At 40.6% G+C, this 17,878-nt stretch overlaps 1 protein-coding gene across 2 annotated transcripts in view; it reads right to left on the bottom strand.

The window, feature by feature from the left end:
• mcu (mitochondrial calcium uniporter) overlaps window positions 1-17,878 on the bottom strand; it is a 59,647-nt gene that overhangs the window by 13,048 nt on the left and 28,721 nt on the right. The window lies entirely within an intron of this gene.

Below are 17,878 nucleotides of genomic sequence, written 5' to 3'. Positions count from 1 at the left end.
ACCTTTGAGAGTGAAGCCGCTGCAGCTCTGCCTACTATCAATATCTCCCTATGTGCAAACGTTTCCCTTTGCAGGGTCAAATTCCAGCAACACGACTCAGATCCTTGCTCTCATTTCAGTTCAGATTATGTGTGTGGAGAAATGTGCACAATTTACCAGTCTCCAGTCTCTCAGTGTGGACTGCCAGTGTTGTTCAGCCAAATCTAAAAACAAACTGGGTTATTTTAGCACATTTCGGCAAGAGTCAAATATATGACGTCTTGTTTTTATGTTAGAATTCTCTATTTGGCTAGAACCCACTATGTATATAGTCGATTGTTTCCATAGCTATCCCAACGGCCGTGCCATATGAACTCAAGCACCCCTTCACTGACACCACTTGTCAATCATCTTAAACTGGATGCTGGTTATATGAAAGAAGATATCATACACTAATGTTTTCATAGTCTGTTTGGACCTTATGCACATGGAGGACTTTTCAACCTTTAATGCCTTACTTTAAGTTTACTTTTTGTAAACTATTTATTTATTACTTTTAGGCAGTGGCGAACCGTCAGGGCCTTCAAGGTATTCAGAGAATACCCTGGAACACTCAGATAAAACAAACAAAAAATCGATTTAATTATATAAATAAAATGTATGTAAAATGAATAAATGAGAATCGTATCTGTGTTGTTGATCTGTAATATTACAGTGTTACGTTGATTTGTTTGTCCTTCTCGGACCATGCTACGCATTTCAGTGGTTTTGTGTTAGAAAAGAAAGCAACCAATCAGATCTTGTTCTGGGTCTCTGGGTAGAATATCCTTCAACCAAGGTATTCTACATCCTTGATCGAATGCCCTGGCCGTTGCACTGAATGAGAGCGTACATTTGGACTGACAGTTTGATCAACCAATCATATGTTGATTTGTAGCCAGTGGGCGTATTCTTGACCGCAGTTTTTAAAAAAATCCCTTTTTGCTCATAATACACCCTTTTATTTTTCCAGAAACACCACAGGGAAGATTATGTGTGCCAAGCATGGTATAACAATGTGTATGGCAGGGTTTCCGTTAGGCGGCAATTACCGGTTTTTAGCTGGTAATATAATATATTAAAAACCGGTAAATAAAAAAAGCCGGTCAAAATGTCCGGTAATAATTAGGGATGCTCCGATCGATCGGCCGCCGATCATTATCGGCCGATATTCACTCTTAATAGTTTGATCGGTGCTCTCTATAAAGGCCGATCAGGAGAGCTGGATCTGATCGATATGGACATAAACGTGAGTGAAGTATAACCGGACGCGAGAGAGATCAGAGATCAGCTGCTCAGTCTGGAGACACGCAGCTCTGCATGATCACCTGAAGCCCCGCCCACTGTTTAGCGAGCTGCACGGAGCTGCATGAGAAACTGACGGGCTGTCAGGAGAGAGAGGGGGGGAGAGAGGAAAAGAGAGGATCCGTTTCTCCCGTGTTATTATCCAAAGTTAATGTAAACTTTTGAATAATGTACTTTATCTACTATAAGTAGTTTGTTTGAATGTAATGATTATGTTGTTTGTTGTTTGTGGAAACGCATCATTTATTGAAAAATGAATCTGAACTTTTCGATCTGTTACGATTATAAACTGAAGCAATATAAAAATGACTGCCATTAACTGAGTTTTAAACATCATCATTACCGGTCATAGTCCGGTAATTACCTGCTAACGAAGACTCTGCTACACAATTCTTATTATTTAAACATGACCGGTAAGTTTCACATTTGCTCGGCAAGAAAAAATCTTAACGGAAACTGTGGTGTGTAACAGACACCAGCGCTGACATAATTCCCATTTCATGGCAGCCTCAGAGGAGGGGAAAACACTGTAATTTCTCTTCACAACGCCTATATCTATCTCTGTGCTAATGCATTGTCCCGGGTCAGATAACACTGCAGCTATTCAAAGTCGTTCAGGAAATAATTCATGGGCACCTCACCCTTGTCAATAGAGCAAATACTATACATATAATTTATGCGTACATGTATCTAAATCATCTTTTAAAATATTTTCAATTCCTTTCCCTGGGCCTGGTGTACAAAAGGATGGATTTACAATCTAAGGAGCTGAGATACATTTTCACATGACCCAATCGTTTGAGATAAAGCTAGTTTCATAGGGGGGGGGGGCAGTTCTCCATCATGCTACTCTACCATGACATGGTCAAGGTGGGGTCAATGGGAGGTTACTGTATATAAAATAAGTGCTGGCATAGATCAATATATGTAGTGCCTTGAGGACAGACAGAGGCCATATAGTGAGAACACCCTACATTTATCAAGAGGTGTACCAAGAATCTGATCAAAAAACAATAAATTGACCACCTTAACTGAACAGAGTTCCAATAATCAGCTGTGAAAATCCGCTGACTCAACTTACAGCATTATTTCCATGTGGATTGTGAAGGGTACGAGAATGAGATTCATGATATATTAAATTGAAAATAAACGGTGTCTTTTATGCGTGCTGCTGAAAGGGATTTGTGTTGACGATGCTCTTATTCATTAAACCAGTGAGAGTTCTTTTGGATCCTTGTGTTACTAGTTTAATTGCCTTTGTATAGCACATTAAGAGACTGCTGACTGAGACTGTTTAATTTCCTCTGGTGTGCAGTATTTTTTGAGGAATAATTAAAGATCAATTTGAATTAGAAAACATTTTTTTAATTTGATATAATTACTTAAAATGTGCATAACATTTTCATTAACTTACAACAAAAGGGAGCAAATAAGAAATAGGAAAAAAAACAAAACAATGGAAGTGTTTTTCTTCTGTTAATTGATCAATTGTATAAATGTAAGAAGATTCTAAAAATGTCAATCATCATTTCCCAGAAGACGGAGTAACATCTCGAATCATATTTTTTGTCACACAAATAGCCGGAAAATGTTTGGCCTTTTTTGTTAATAAATGGCAAAAATTTGATTATTAAATAGATTTATTTGCTGTTGCCTAACAAACTGATTAATATACAGAATTGCCATAAACTAGGGCAAAAGTTATTTAATTTGATAAAGAATGTAGCTCATATATCAAGTAATACAAGTGTTCTGTTAAAGTCATATGGGGCGATGCAGTATGGCTGATGAGTCCACTTTATTATCTCACAGCTCTGCCGCATGGCGCCTCTCCCCCCTCCACTCTCCCCTTGCTCCGGGGGCGAGGTCCTGCCCACTCAGCTCCTTGCTGCCCACACTTCCATCGTGGGGTTAACTAGTTGAAAAGCAGAACTGCGCCCGTTCAAAGGGACTCACAATCCACAGCACGCACGCACCCACATTCCCGCCCCCTCAGAAACAGACAAAAGCACATATACACCTAGATAAGGCGGGCGCTCAGCAGTTGCAACAGAAGAAAGTGGATTTGAGTACAGTGTAATCAGAAAAATAATTTTCCCCATCACAGCACCCAACAGCTTATGTAACCAAAGAAAACGCCGCCTTTTCTCTCGCCTGTGTTCCTCGTCTGGTAAAAGCCATTAACAGATATGAAATCTGTAGTCACATTCTTGAAAGGCACAGTATTAAGTAATCTCCACTCACACATTTGAGAGGGAAACGGTGAGAAAGCACAGCGCGAACGACAGAAAGCCTGTAAGCAATCTGACCTCCCCACTGCAATGCAGAGTTGATAGTTAAAACAACCTTCCCTGAGAAGACCATTTCAAACATCAAGACTGCACACTAAGTTAGAGCAAGATCTAAATCATTCCTGCTTAATCTTTCATTCCATTTCAATAAATTGCCTTTTAGACACTGGAAATGCTTTGATTAATTAATGCCAGCTCATGACTTGCTTAATCCATGGGATAAAATCTCGCCTGTGAACTAATTTGTTTCTACGACACACTTCAGTAAGATCCTGACAACACAGTGGGTGTTTCTCAATGTCGAGGAAAGCTGCTCCAGAGCCACTATTTCCAGGATACTACGTTACCGAGTCCCGCCGAAGGACTGTTCCAATGTCCAGGATACTTGGAATTCTACCGAGGCCGGCGCTCGCGTATGACGCACACCTGCACACCTGTTCCACAATTCTTCGTTTTCCAAGGCTAGGAAGGATTCTTGCCTCGCTTCTGAAGCAACTGACTCGGATACATGTGCTACCAAGAAAGACTCCTCGACATTGAGAAACACCCTGGGACCTGATGCATTACTAAACAGCAGTGCAAGCTATCACGTCTGAGCTTAAAAGATAGCCAGGGCCGTTGAGCTTCACAGCTCTTTTGGACTCGATCCGTCCGAGGGGCAGAATCTGCTTTCTCTGACTTCCTCAGGTCACGTTAGAGATCAGAACAGTGCAGAATTTCAAAATTGTGTTTGCATGCATAATGCATAGTCAGTCTGCATGCCCTATTGCTCATACACCAGATGGCACTAGCTGCTTGTGTCAGTGGTAATTTCTGTGCAGGTCACGCAACACTCAGCGCCTCACCTACTGTAGCACACTACGTGAGCTCCTTGCTCCTTATCCTTTTAGTATTTTCTCCCCCACTCCCTCTTGCTTAAGAAGTATTTTGTCTTTGAAGGTAATTGAGACCTTATTTTAAAGAATGAATGCATATCCAGGATTGAACTACGCAAACTACACTCGCCCGATCTGATCCAAACAACCCTGATTAAGCCTCAAGAGTGTTAAAAGGAGCCCGCAGCTCCAACACATCACACATATCAGAACAATCAATGCTGCTGAATAAGCACTTCTTATCATCCTTGCTTTCTTTCTCCTCCTCCGAGCACCTCTTGTGTCCTTAGAAGCCTCCAACCATTATTATTATCCTCTTGGAAATCACACCTCTGAGAGCTGAGCTGCATTTTGCACAAACATTCCCCATTGTCATGAGATGCTCTAATTATCATCGAAGATAAAACACTTGAATTGAATTGAGAAATAAAGTACCTCCCATTTGTTATTTCCACAGCGCCGTAGTGGTCACAGAGGACCACTACTGCGCTGTGGAAAGCGCTTTCTTGTTTCTGCTGTAGCTGCTCACTGCGGTGGGGAAACGGCAACATTCTACAGAAGGACGGAGCAAGGTTTGGCCTCCGGATAGGTTGTCAAACTGCCATGATTTCTCGGTGTGTCAGAAACATTGGTATAACCTGTTCATTAAAGAGGCACAAAAACAACTTTCAAATTGGTTTCTTCTCCAAAAACAATTCCCTCCAGGACTCAAAGTTCAAGAACACTTTTATTAAAACCGACATTGAATAAAATATCATGTTCAGGGCATTAGTTCTAGGTCACCGCTTTATCTCACATCTGGGATGCTGAAGGCTACAAGATGCTCCACTTCTCCCTCAGCTGCCTGCTTCATCTCCTGGCTTGCTTTAATGGTGTGACCCTCAAATAATGCTTTGTCAAAGAGCCCACAAAACAAACTTTGTACCAATGCAATTGTCAGGCAAGCTCTGAAGTTATGAAAACACCTTTTATCTATGTTTCTAAGTGTATTTTTGAAGGTTTCTTCATAATACTGTAGATAACCTTGAGAAGTCACACTGAATATGAAAACATGTGCATCATAATGGGTATTCAGAAACGACTGAGATATGACCCCAAAAGGAAGCAGCATTTCTGATACACATAACAGCAATGGACCCTGAGGGCTTTAAAGTACCTTTAAATAAAATGCCAAATTCCTTAGTTTGCCATACTTCACATTTTCTATACCCCTTTTAAGTTTTTAAGAATTAAGACTGTTCACTTTTGGGGTTTGATTGAGTATTTGAAAGAATACTGGTAGGGAATGACCAATTCATTGTCAGATGATGATTTATAAACGCTGACTACAGTATGGAAGGCAAAATAAGCAAATTATAGATGGCAAATTGATACATTATCGGATCATCAGGACAAAATACATAAGACATAATGTATCCATAGTAATTACCTTTCAAATATGAACACTTTCATACATTCTCACCCTGAGAACTATAGAAGGATGCAGGGTATTTGCATAACCAATTGTTAGATAATATGACGGCAGCTTCCATAAATGGTCAAGAAGCAGCTAGTAGAGCGTTGTTTTCCAATATTCCCTTGATGCTCCCTTCATGATGAGACCATGAGAGACCATGAGAGACCATGAGAGGGGACAGGGCAGCCAACTCACAGACCCCAGTCATTTCCTCCTGAGCTGTTATTTATGGAGCTGGGGAGCTTTCTGAGGAACTTTGATCGTGCTCTCCTTGTGTCTGTGTGATTTTCTATCCAGCAGTGTCCCTCTGTCATGACTAGGACTGTAGAGGTACACATTATATCAAAGCATGGCTAACATTGCCCAATAAATCAATGCAGCAGTATCCAACTATCAATCTGCAGCATTAGCCGTCTGGCCTCATCAGTAGATGGCCTTGGAGAGAATAAGAGCTGAAACTGAATCCACAGAATCGTGACTCGCTGGTCTCTCGGCTGGGTCAGCAGGTCTGTCACACTTTACTCTGCCGCGGTCCACATGGACATATCATGCAGACATGCCAAGGCTAAAACAGGGCTAATGAATGCCACTCCCAATACAGACTGGCCCAGGTACTGCTGAAGTTGAGTTTGCAGCATAACAACTGTCTCAGACACAGCACAATACACACAGATGTCTATGCTACAATGGCCTCAATCTTTGAAACGACAATGGAGATTTTCTAGTCTAGAGTTACAAAAAGTAGTCAATTTTACAGAAAATTGTTTTTTTGGAGAATCATGTAATGGATTCTTCTCCCAGGATATATTCTGTGCCGGTCCAAATTTAGCTGGAGCTAATTTTCACTTGGCACATTCACTGCTCAACCCTCTGCTATGCATGGAGAGACTGTAAACCACATGACTGCTCCGTGCAGTCTGCAGCTGCTCTTTTGACCTGAGCTAAGCACCGTTTCTGTGCTTGACAGTTGGTGTTTTACATCATGAATGACAATGGGAAGAAAGTTTCCCTTCAAAGAGAACATAATAAATACATGAACTAGTGGCTGCTAGTTTAAAAATGGAGTGGAAAGTGTAGGTATGTTTGTTTCACATCTACTGCCAAATGTGCAGAATTAAATCAATATTTAAACTTTGTAGTAAAAGTATTCATGGTTCCTGGCTTGCGGTGAGAATAAATTATCCTCACTTACTATTTTGACTCGATGTCCCCTGAATAAGCTGAGTTTACCTTTTTGTCAGTAGCAACCAAGTTTAGCATGTTCCAGGTTAGCTTGTTAGCAGCTAACAAAGCTACATAAAAGAAAGAAAAAAAATACAATATCCAAATCCTGCCAACCAAAGGGACTCTATTTCATCACATACACACATGGGCATGAGCTCTCGCCCACTGGTGCCTCACACTTGATCCACAAGCAAACAAGTCAATGACTAGTTAGCTATCAACCCGGTGATAAACACGGCTCCTGGTACATGGAAAAACGAAAACAAATGAAAAAGTGCTAACAGTAAATACATAGCCTATCAACACATGTATTAAGGAACTTTCTGAATTTGAATGAAATAAAGTGAAGCAACACGATAAAGTGTTTCAGTTAGACTAAGGTATTCTATTAACTGAAGTAAATTCATAGGAAGTGAAAACAGTACATTTGTGTTGCCCATTGAGCTGGTGCTGTCACACAGACCTAGAGACTCTGCTTGTGTGCCACGCTGCCACAAATGCTTAATTGTTCAGCCAGCAGAAGGTACAATGTCTATTTCAGTGCCCTACTTCAGATCAAATGATGTTGGTATTTAAATAATGCTGATTATTTGTGGAAAACTATTTAGAGATTGACATTCATAGGTTATTTTCTAAGAAAGACACTAAGTCTATTCTTTTGGTTGGGTCCCACTTGTCTCATAGTTATAATAACAACAAATGATTCACTCCAGGCCATTCGCAACAAGCATCAAATATTCACATGTCCTTTTCCAAGGGGCCATGTGGGGGAGCAGCACGCTCTAGCACAGACTTTGGAATGTTTGCAGTAATAAGGGAGGAAAACAGGCCAGGGTCATTCTGCACACCTAGAGGGCGAAGGGAATGGAAGCCGCCTGTTTTTTAGATCTCAACGGGTCATGGATCTCGAACCCTTCTCCCTGCTGTATGTAATGTCACGGCCCCCTCCTCTACTAGCTCTAGGAGTCATGACAAACACACCACCCTGACTCACAGACCAGACAGGGGCCGGAAAAATGACTAAAACACTGTGCAATTAATTAAGCTTCTATCAATCCCGGATCAGACTGCATAACTGAATTTGTTAAAGATCGTCACCATCCTCTCTTCTCTTGCCTCGAGCTCCCCCTCTCTCATCTTCGCCCTTTAATCTCCGCTAAATGACATCATGACCTAAAATTGAAGTGAGCTAGTCAGACTCCCTAATGCCCAGACAAAAACGCTGTCACCATATCTCTCTGTCCTCCTGCTCACATTCACAATATCTTAATCCTCATCTTTAAATGCGGCCCATTGTGGCACCCAATTATTTCCGGTTTGAATCTCATTTAATTCTCCATCTTTCATAAGGGCCTCTGCTATCGCTCGACCCCCCGCTGCTATTGTTCCTGCCCATTTCCCTCTCCCCCTCACTGCACGCGTCAGTCTAGCTTGGATGTCGGAGAATGAGCGGAGGCAAGGGAAAAAAGTGTCCCCGACCGTGTTGCCTCCCACGACAGACTAACTAGCTTCCTGTGGATGTTTCCAAGCTAATTCAAGTGATTTGGGTATCTAGAGGCAAAACATCTTCCTTTTTTTGTAACAGATGTTAATAATATGTATGTTGAGTTACCCTCTAAGGGCTACCATTACAACAAATTAGTCACTTCAGAGCTTCAGTGTGATCGGAGTGCCTTCGGCGTCACCTCTGGCAAGCAGCCAGACACAGCAGGGGGTCGGCTTGATCACCGGAATGCAGAAATCCTTTGAAGGAAACACTTCATCACTCACAAATCGTATCAAGTGTTTCATTTTGGAGTTATTTTTGTTGTTTGTTGTATTTTATCATGATACGCAGATTATATAATGTTACACTATTTCTTCGGAACTAAATCCAGCAGATATGTTTTGCTGTCTAAAATATCAGCTGGAAATGTAATCTCGTCTCCTCTGCTTCTCAAATTTAAATGTCAAGGCTTTTCTGCAGAATCAACATTTTTCAGAAATTCAAGCAGTCTCTTCATTTTACACGCACATAAATAATATAGTCATAACACGATTAAAGCAGCAATGCAGATAAAGTGAAGCCCACCATAAATATTAAATCCTGACTGTGTGATTGTGCTTAGAATAACATGATCAATTCAAAGATAACAAAGAGAAGTTATTTATATTCAGATGTCTTCAACATAGCTGCTTACATCAGTGTCTGGGTGGCACATTTACATTAGATATATGCCCTCCTTCCATTTCACTTCTCTGGATGTTGACAGGAAATTATTGAATGGGATAAGGCTTGTCCTTTAACAATATAGTCCTTTATCCACGAGAACATGGGCAATAGAAAAGTGGATTAATAAAACAGTTGTGTGTGGATTAAGCTGTTTAAATACCATATCAAATGGGAAACACAGGACCAGGCAAGGTAAAATAAATGAACAATTAAACACGTTTTAAAAGATAAAAACGTCAAGTCAGAGCTCAGTAAAACAACTTATAGAAGACTGACATTTCTTGCGGCTGTGTTACAATATAGTTTCATGGATTGTCATTAGGTGCTTTGCTTTAAGGATGTGCCCAGTCCCTACTGAACATCCCACATGGACAGTATCAAAGCACAAGAGAACCCAGTTAAAGACATAGTCAATGCAACAGATTAGAGTTTTTCATGAATTCCCGCTTGTTCTTTTAAGACCAACATAAACTTTTATACCGAAATAATGGCGTTGATTTGAGGGCCGGGTACAGCCAATTAAACTTTAAAGTGTGAACACAAAAGGCTGTTCAAACAGATAACAGAGAAAATGCCTGTTAATGTCCTGAAAGAAAATCCGCTTTTTACTCCAAGTTCTTCATATTGATTGTGTGATCAATATCAGCAATTCACTAAGACACCTAAACCTTCTTTATAAAAAGGAGGGAAAAAAAGATTGTATTTACATAAAGTATCCTGTAACCTCAGTATAAGAGTGGGAATAGTTAATTTAGGAGCACAATCATCCTCATAGCCCTTAACATACCAACATTGCTGGTTTGTTTACTGTTATTCAGCATTATGTTCACTGCCTTTATTGGATTTATCCCCACAGACCCTCCGTCTTTTTTATTTGTGCAATATCTGTGAACAGCAGGTAGTCAAATCATTAGCTAGAACTAGTTAGATCTGATCGATATGGAGATAAACACGAGTGAAGTCTAATCTGACGGGAGAGAGAGATCAGCTGCTGCTGAGGAGTCGACAGACACGCAGCTCTGCATGATCACCTGCAACGGTGAGCGGAACAAAACACTCTTCAGGTTAGAATATCACACGTAGCCATTTTAATTACCTCTCAAACTACCTAAACTAGTTATAGATATGTTTATTTTTACTGTCGGGTCATTCATTACTGGATCAGCCAGCTGCATGATACTGACGGGCTGTCAGGAGAGGGAGAGCGCTCCGTTTATTATTAGCATGTTATTATAAATCACTGTACACTTTTGAATAATGTAGCTAATCTACTATAATTAGTTTGTCTAACATCAAATCATATCAATTTGTTATAAAGCTCAATAAATAACAAAGAAGACATTTGACCGGCACTTTTCTCATTTTGTCCGGAAGATTTCAACTTTAACGGACATGTTGACCGGCGAAAAAAAATTCTAACGGAAATTCTGAATGACAAGCAAGCAAGTCCTAATGTCAAGCTGGCTGCTTAGGTACTAAGTACAGTACAGTTAAAATACAGATTATTTCAGAGCATCGAAATGCTACACCTTAATGTTTATTTTATTATAGTTGGTATTTATTCGAGTGAATATTCACAGTTTAATAATAATTGAAAACCCAAAACTAATAGTTTATGTTTTGTGAGTACTAGTAGAGTACAGTTTAAATACAGATTATTTCAGTTCATCGAAATGCTGCACTTTAATGTTTATTTTATTATATTTTGTATGCATTTGAGTGAATACATTATTCACAGTTTAATAATAATTAAAAACACCCACATTTTTTTTTATATTTTGTAATCATTTTTTCTGCTGTACCGAAAACGTACCGAACCGTGACCTAAAAACCGAGGTACGTACCGAACCGAAATGTTTGTGAACCGTTACACCCCTAGTGAACACACAGACAAACAGATCAATAATGTTATCATTGAGTGAACCTCAGTTTTACAGGTAGTTTTAAGCTTTATTAAAACGACCAGTATCTGTGTCATGATGGAATAATCCATTTCATTTGTGGGCAACAAACTAAAGGCTACAGTTATCTTAATTCACTTCTTTCAAACAGCATCACAATACTGACAGAGTCATTTGGTAAACATTGTGTTTTACATATCAGCTGACGAGTGACACTTTCTTAAATCTGATAACAGCTATGATTACTCCACTCACTTTGTATAGCCACTCAAAACAGATAATTAATAATAACTGAGGGACGTCCTAATTAACTGCTTAGTTAATTAAAGCTGAAGCAGTCTGGAAGTGCTGTCTGAGGTGTAGGATTATGGTGTACATATTTGTAGTGGGGGAATTTTAGAAAATCAATTTGTTAACAGCAGTGATGCAATTGTGTATACTCAGAGCACACAAAACACAATTACTCGGTCACAGAAATGGGACAACTGTGTTCTTTCTAATTTATTTCTGTCTGCCTTTTCCCTTTTCCCCTGCCAACCATGAAAGATAATAATAAGGAAATAAAAGCTCATTCTTCCTCCTGCCCCTCTGGGAGAGTCATGACGGTGCAGAACGATCAGTCCTTTAGCACCGAAACACATTCATCTTTTGTTAGTTAAACAGACACCATTATTAGCTCTTCTATTATAAAGCCTTTTAGATAAGCCATACACACCTTAACATTTGGACTCTCTGCTATACTAATTGGACATTACACTGAAAGTGGGGAGCAGGTCAAATATAAAGGGCTCTAGGGAAACCATTTAGAGGGTATGGCACATGTCTACCATCACATTGTATTGTAAATCATACAAAACAATGTTAAGGCTATTCTCTGAATATAACATTTCTTGAATGGGAAGGGGGGGGAAATGGTTGTGCAACCCAGTTGTAGTGATTTATAAGGGTGTGTTTCTGTGTTATAGGGCAAAGATAAAATAAAAGCTATTTATGTCAACAACAGTCTCCTTTAAAAAGGTGCAGCTAAGCCCATAGAAAGAACAGTCATTCTAAATCAGGGGTTTTCAATATCTGACAGACCAAATTGAGACAACTGTGTCCCTTGTGTATGAACTGAAAGAGGACTGTTGGTATTCAAGGAATAACAGAATACATCTAAAGGGGACATTCTGAGCCTTAGTAAAACAATACATTTTTATTGTAGACAAGAGTATTTACAAGAGAAAACATAAGAATTGTTTTTCATTGCATTAATATAATTGTGTTCATACATTTGGGGAAGATCCATTCTCTTCTTAACAGGGAGTATAACATTGCCATTGACACAATTCGTTTTGTTTTTTTTGAATGGGTTTTAAGTCTATCAGTGGCGAGCCGTCAGGGCCCTCTCTGAGGCTTTGAGGCTGAACGATTAATCGATTTTAAAAATTGAAATCGCGATTTTAAATGATGCAATTATCAAATCGCAAAGCCTGCAATTTTATTTTATTTTTGTGTTGTTCTTGTGTGTCAGTCATCCACACAAATCAGAAGTGCTGTGCTCCACATGTACCAGCCATTGTTAACCAATCAGAAGTGGCCCATGATAGAAGGTGATAGACAGATTAATCCAGTCACCTGCCAAGTATTTTTGAAAGTGCCTGCCCTTTTCCAAATGGCTTCCAATGGAGCTTTAGATGGTTTGGTGAAACAAACAATCTGAGTCAGGTTAGTAATGCTCCATCACATGTTTTACATCTATTACAGGGTGAGTCTGAAACTGAAGCTTGACTTTAAAGCATCCCAACGGAAGTTTCATGTAAGTTTAGTTCTTTCACTCGTAGCTCGGGCTGCGGGGTGCTAGAGACGGGAGCATGTTGATGCGGCCTTCCTAGCCGGAGATATGGCCGCATTTTACAATAAACTTCCGTTGGGTCGCTTAAAAACAAATATCGCAATCGCAATATCTGTCAGAAAAATCGCACTGAGATTATTTCCTTAAATCGTGCAGCCCTATTGGAATGTGAAGGGTTAAATGAAAGAAGCTCCTTTGGCCGTCTCTGTGAGTTACTGTGAAGATAGGAGGTGATATGTGGTCCAGCTGTAAATTCAGAGAGGGCCAAGCTATAGTAACTCAACGAGAGAGTAATGTCAAATGAATGGCTCGTCAGTGATAGTGATGACATTGTTGCGAAATTATTAACAGAGTCATTTTCAAGATTGAGTTACAATGATAAACTGGAGTGGCAAAGGATCAGCAGCATGACCCCGCCATCAAGTGCTTCATCCAAAAGGACAGGAGGATGGACTTTGTGTGTAAGTGATTTGATCATCAAAGGTAGGCCTAAGTCATTTTCAATGTGGGCCGCTGTGCCGACTTAATTCATTTGTAATTGTTACTTGGCTGTGGGTGCCCTGCCATGATAGGTGTTTATATAAATGGTGTTGTCACTGGATTAATTTGGCAAGTTCTGGAGTTAAAGAGAGGTTTTTTTCTTAGACTTCTAAGCTAATTTATGGATATTTATTCACAATGAATAAGGATAATGATGTCTCCAGGAATTGTAAGTCACACTGAATCTACAAACGTGTGTGTATTGCCTGCGGTTGAGAGTAATGAATCAGAAAAGGAGTATATGTATTATTTGTTTACTCAAATTGCACACAGCATCTTCCACTGACATTTCTCACTCCACTCTCACTTACAGAAGGGGGGAATTAAAAAATCAGTAAATGGAAGGTATGGCAATGTTCTTGCTGACTTAATGCCTAAACTTAAAGTGCACACATATACAGAAAGAATGATAGATTCTAAAAACGTTAAGGAAACAGAAAATAATCTAAGTTTCTTGTGCTCTGGCAGTTCAATGTATCCTTTATATAGAGCGATAAAGTGTTTTTCATGGCTCTCTGCATAACACACCCGCCTCACGGAGCATCAGCCATCGTTTTCGGTAATTGGCCATTTCCCAACTCCATCTTCACCACACAACGATGCAACTATAGCTGTATGTAAAACGGCTCATTCTGCTATAAAACTACACCCGCCTGTCAAAGACTGGAAAATGTGTGATAGAGTACATTACTAACATTATCACCCTACAAAGAGAGAGGGAAAAGCCATAACCTTTCAACTGACAGTTTCTTTTAACTTCTCAATGAATTGTACTATTATTAAGACATGGCAGATGCTTCCTCAATAAAGGAAATCAAGTTTATTTTACAGAGACAATTTTAGTGTAGACGGGATCCAGGAAAACAGGTTCAAAGTGCGACTTGCTCAAGACCTCTGAAGACTGGAACTGCAGCACCATCTTATCTTCAAACCATACACAAATCTGTCCTGCAATCAGTATCCTTGCGTACCTTTACACATTGAGTAACACAAGTCGCATGAACTGGCTAGTTTACAGCAAAAAACCCTAAAACTTGTTTCCTTCTCATTTCAGATTTCTCCATTCATGTGTCGGTGTGACATTTGACAACTTCTCCGAATTGCCTCGGCTCCCATCTGTAGGAGCTGAGACGCAGATGGGTCGAGAGGTCTGAGATAGTGCTGCTGAGAATTGCTGTGTGTGTGTGTGTGTGTGTGTGTGTGTGTGTGTGTGTGTGTGTGTGTGTGTGTGTGTGTGTGTGTGTGTGTGTGTGTGTGTGTGTGTGTGTGTGTGTGTGTGTGTGTGTGTGTGTGAGAGAGAGACCCATCAGGCCTCATGGGAAGCTGCAGCTAAACTGATGGATGCCAAGGAGCAATAGAGGGAGGGAGGAGGGAGAGCTGGCATAGCCAAGTAGGAGACAAGTGCCTGTACTGCAGCAATGCAGAGGGATGTCATAGAAAAGATAAAAGACAATAAACAGGTAAATAAAGAAGAAGTATGCAGTAAGGGTATGACAGACGGCAGAGCAAGCACTGTTTAGAGACCGATTTGCAGAGCTAACCAGTTTAAATTCCAGACTTGTATTCTGGTTGGGTTTCTGCAGTGTGTCACAGTTTTGCTGATGCCCTCCTTCTACTGCGGTTATGAATATATCATCCTCAGCCCTACCGAGCAGAGACAACAAGCCCTGGCAATGCAAACACACCCTGCTGAGCCTCCCATGTCTCCTCCCCACCCACCCTCTGAACAAACAGCTCTCCCTCTGGAGGCAGTGAGACTGGGAGGGGGACACTCGGGACTATCGACTGGATTCCTCTCAGCGCTGTTGTTTCACCCCGTTGTGAACACGGCCTTGCTAGGATAACCCAGGGCTGATGTTGTGACTTTCCAGCAGGGAAAGCAATGTATACATTTTAGGGCTGTCAAGTTAACGCGTTAATAACGAGGACCGGGAGGGTGTGTGTATGTGTGGTCCGAGCGAGCGAGAGAGAGACCTTACGTGCATTGTTAGCATCGGGTGCTAGCTAGCTGCGCTAACGGATATAAGGAGCTGTTTAAATGAAAACAGAGAAGCGCCCTATCCACACAACTGCGCCGAGCACTTGACTTGATGCAGGAAGCCAGACAGCGGGACATTGTACGAAAAGTCAGCACGGATAGTGCGCAACATGATTGCCGCGTCCAGGCAGCTCCCGTTCGAGCATATGCCTCGAGTTGCACAACGATCCCCCACACACACACACACACACACACACACACACACACACACACACACACACACACACACACACACACACACACACACACACACACACACACACACACACACACACACACACACACACACACACACACACACACACACACACACACACACACACACACACACACACACACACACACACACACACACACACACACACACACACACACACACACACACACACACACACACACACACACACACGTATGAGAGAGGTTCCAGGTTGAATTGAGGCGAATATTTGTAATGTTCAGAGGTTGTTGTGTTTAATATTAATTAATTAATGAGAATATTTGTCATTGTTCAAATGATAATAAACATTAGCATAAAGCATATTTGTCCACTCATATGTTAATGAGAGTATTAAAAAATATTCCTCTAAGGTACATTTAGAACAGATCAAAAATGTGCAATTAATTTGCGATTAACTATGGACAATCATGCGATTAATCGCGATTAAATATTTTAATCGACTGACAGCCCTGATTTCCTGTTCTCACTCAGCGACCTTCCCCCATTGCCTTTCCGAGCGGGCTACTGCAGCAAAATGTAAACCGAGTCCAACTGGAAGCCGCAGCTCATTTTTCCTCGTATTACTACCCCACAACCCTGTGCAAACCCCTGCCTTCTCCATTTCCTACACTAACGCAAACAAAGCAACACTGAACAAACACTCCCTCCCATGCATGTTACCACACGACTACACACACCGACAGAAAGAACAAAAAGAGATGAGCTAATGCACTGCTACACATAGACAAAGGATTTCAAGCACTCAAGAAACAAATATCCTGTTCTCACCATAAAACGTTCATCTCGTGCAAGCTTGTTGGTGGGCCAAGTGCATTTCCCGGTGAAAAATATGCACACTTAACCTTGAGCTGATCTTTTTAACATAATGCGTCTGCCTTATTGGATTCTATCTGGGCCTTACTCACAGGAATACCAAGTGCATAGTGATAGTGTGACCAAGTCGGGGAAAAGAGGAAGGATGAAGTGGCAGCGCCGAGACGCCTTCTGTCGGATCGTATGACGAGTGTTCGTGTCATTTTGACAGGTCACTGACATGTCACCTTGTGCAGAGAATAGTGCGAAAGTGTAATACTGAGTGATACGGTGTAGAAAGAAGCAAGACGATTCTCAAGTACTGTATACATAATCACATGGAGACTCTGACACGCATGTGAACACTCAGGTCTTTAGCAGGTCTCAGTCATGAAATCACAAATGTTTAAAGTTTTTATAAATGCTTAAACAACGTTCATGTTGTTTAAAAACAGAGCTTAAGGTTTCATTATTTAGCTTGGAAAAAGCAGTCAAAAGACATTTTACATTTAGGATATATTTGAAACTTCAATGACCGGTCCTTCAAGTTTTCGTTTTATTATCTATTTTACATCTATAAATAATTAATAACAGACATTTTAACATACTTTGGTATCCAAAGTCATTATCCATTTAGCACATCCTCTCTAGAGTATGACACACCTGCATTTCACCGCACAATTTAGAAAACCTCAGTAATTTCAGAGATGTCAGTACTTTTCAACACAACACTGCAAACAAAAGACAATAATACAAATCAAACTCTTGCCGGATTACCCCACCATGCGATCTGAAAACAGATGGTGGTAGTCGATCAAATGTATAACTGTGGAAGAAATTTGAAAGCCCCATGGGTCCCAGCCAGTGGCAGGTGCATCTATGTGACTGTTAACTATATTAGAAGTTATGGGACCGTAATTTGACTGCCAATGTAAAAAAAAAAAAAAAACTCCCCCCGCTGTTGCACTAATCATCATTTTCAATATTAATACCATTACATTTCTGGCTCACACACGCAGCAGTGCGCTGGTTAAAATGACCAGGTGGTTAGCTCTAACACCAAAGCCACATGTCACCCAAACAGCTTGTCTTCCATTGTTGCAGGACACATTGCATTTGCAAATACTTGCTGGTGTTTATAATCCAAATACATA

The sequence above is a fragment of the Pseudochaenichthys georgianus genome, chromosome 15 (assembly GCF_902827115.2).
Source record: "Pseudochaenichthys georgianus chromosome 15, fPseGeo1.2, whole genome shotgun sequence".
Classification (NCBI taxonomy): domain Eukaryota; kingdom Metazoa; phylum Chordata; class Actinopteri; order Perciformes; family Channichthyidae; genus Pseudochaenichthys; species Pseudochaenichthys georgianus.
This window is presented reverse-complemented; position numbering and strand designations above follow the sequence as displayed.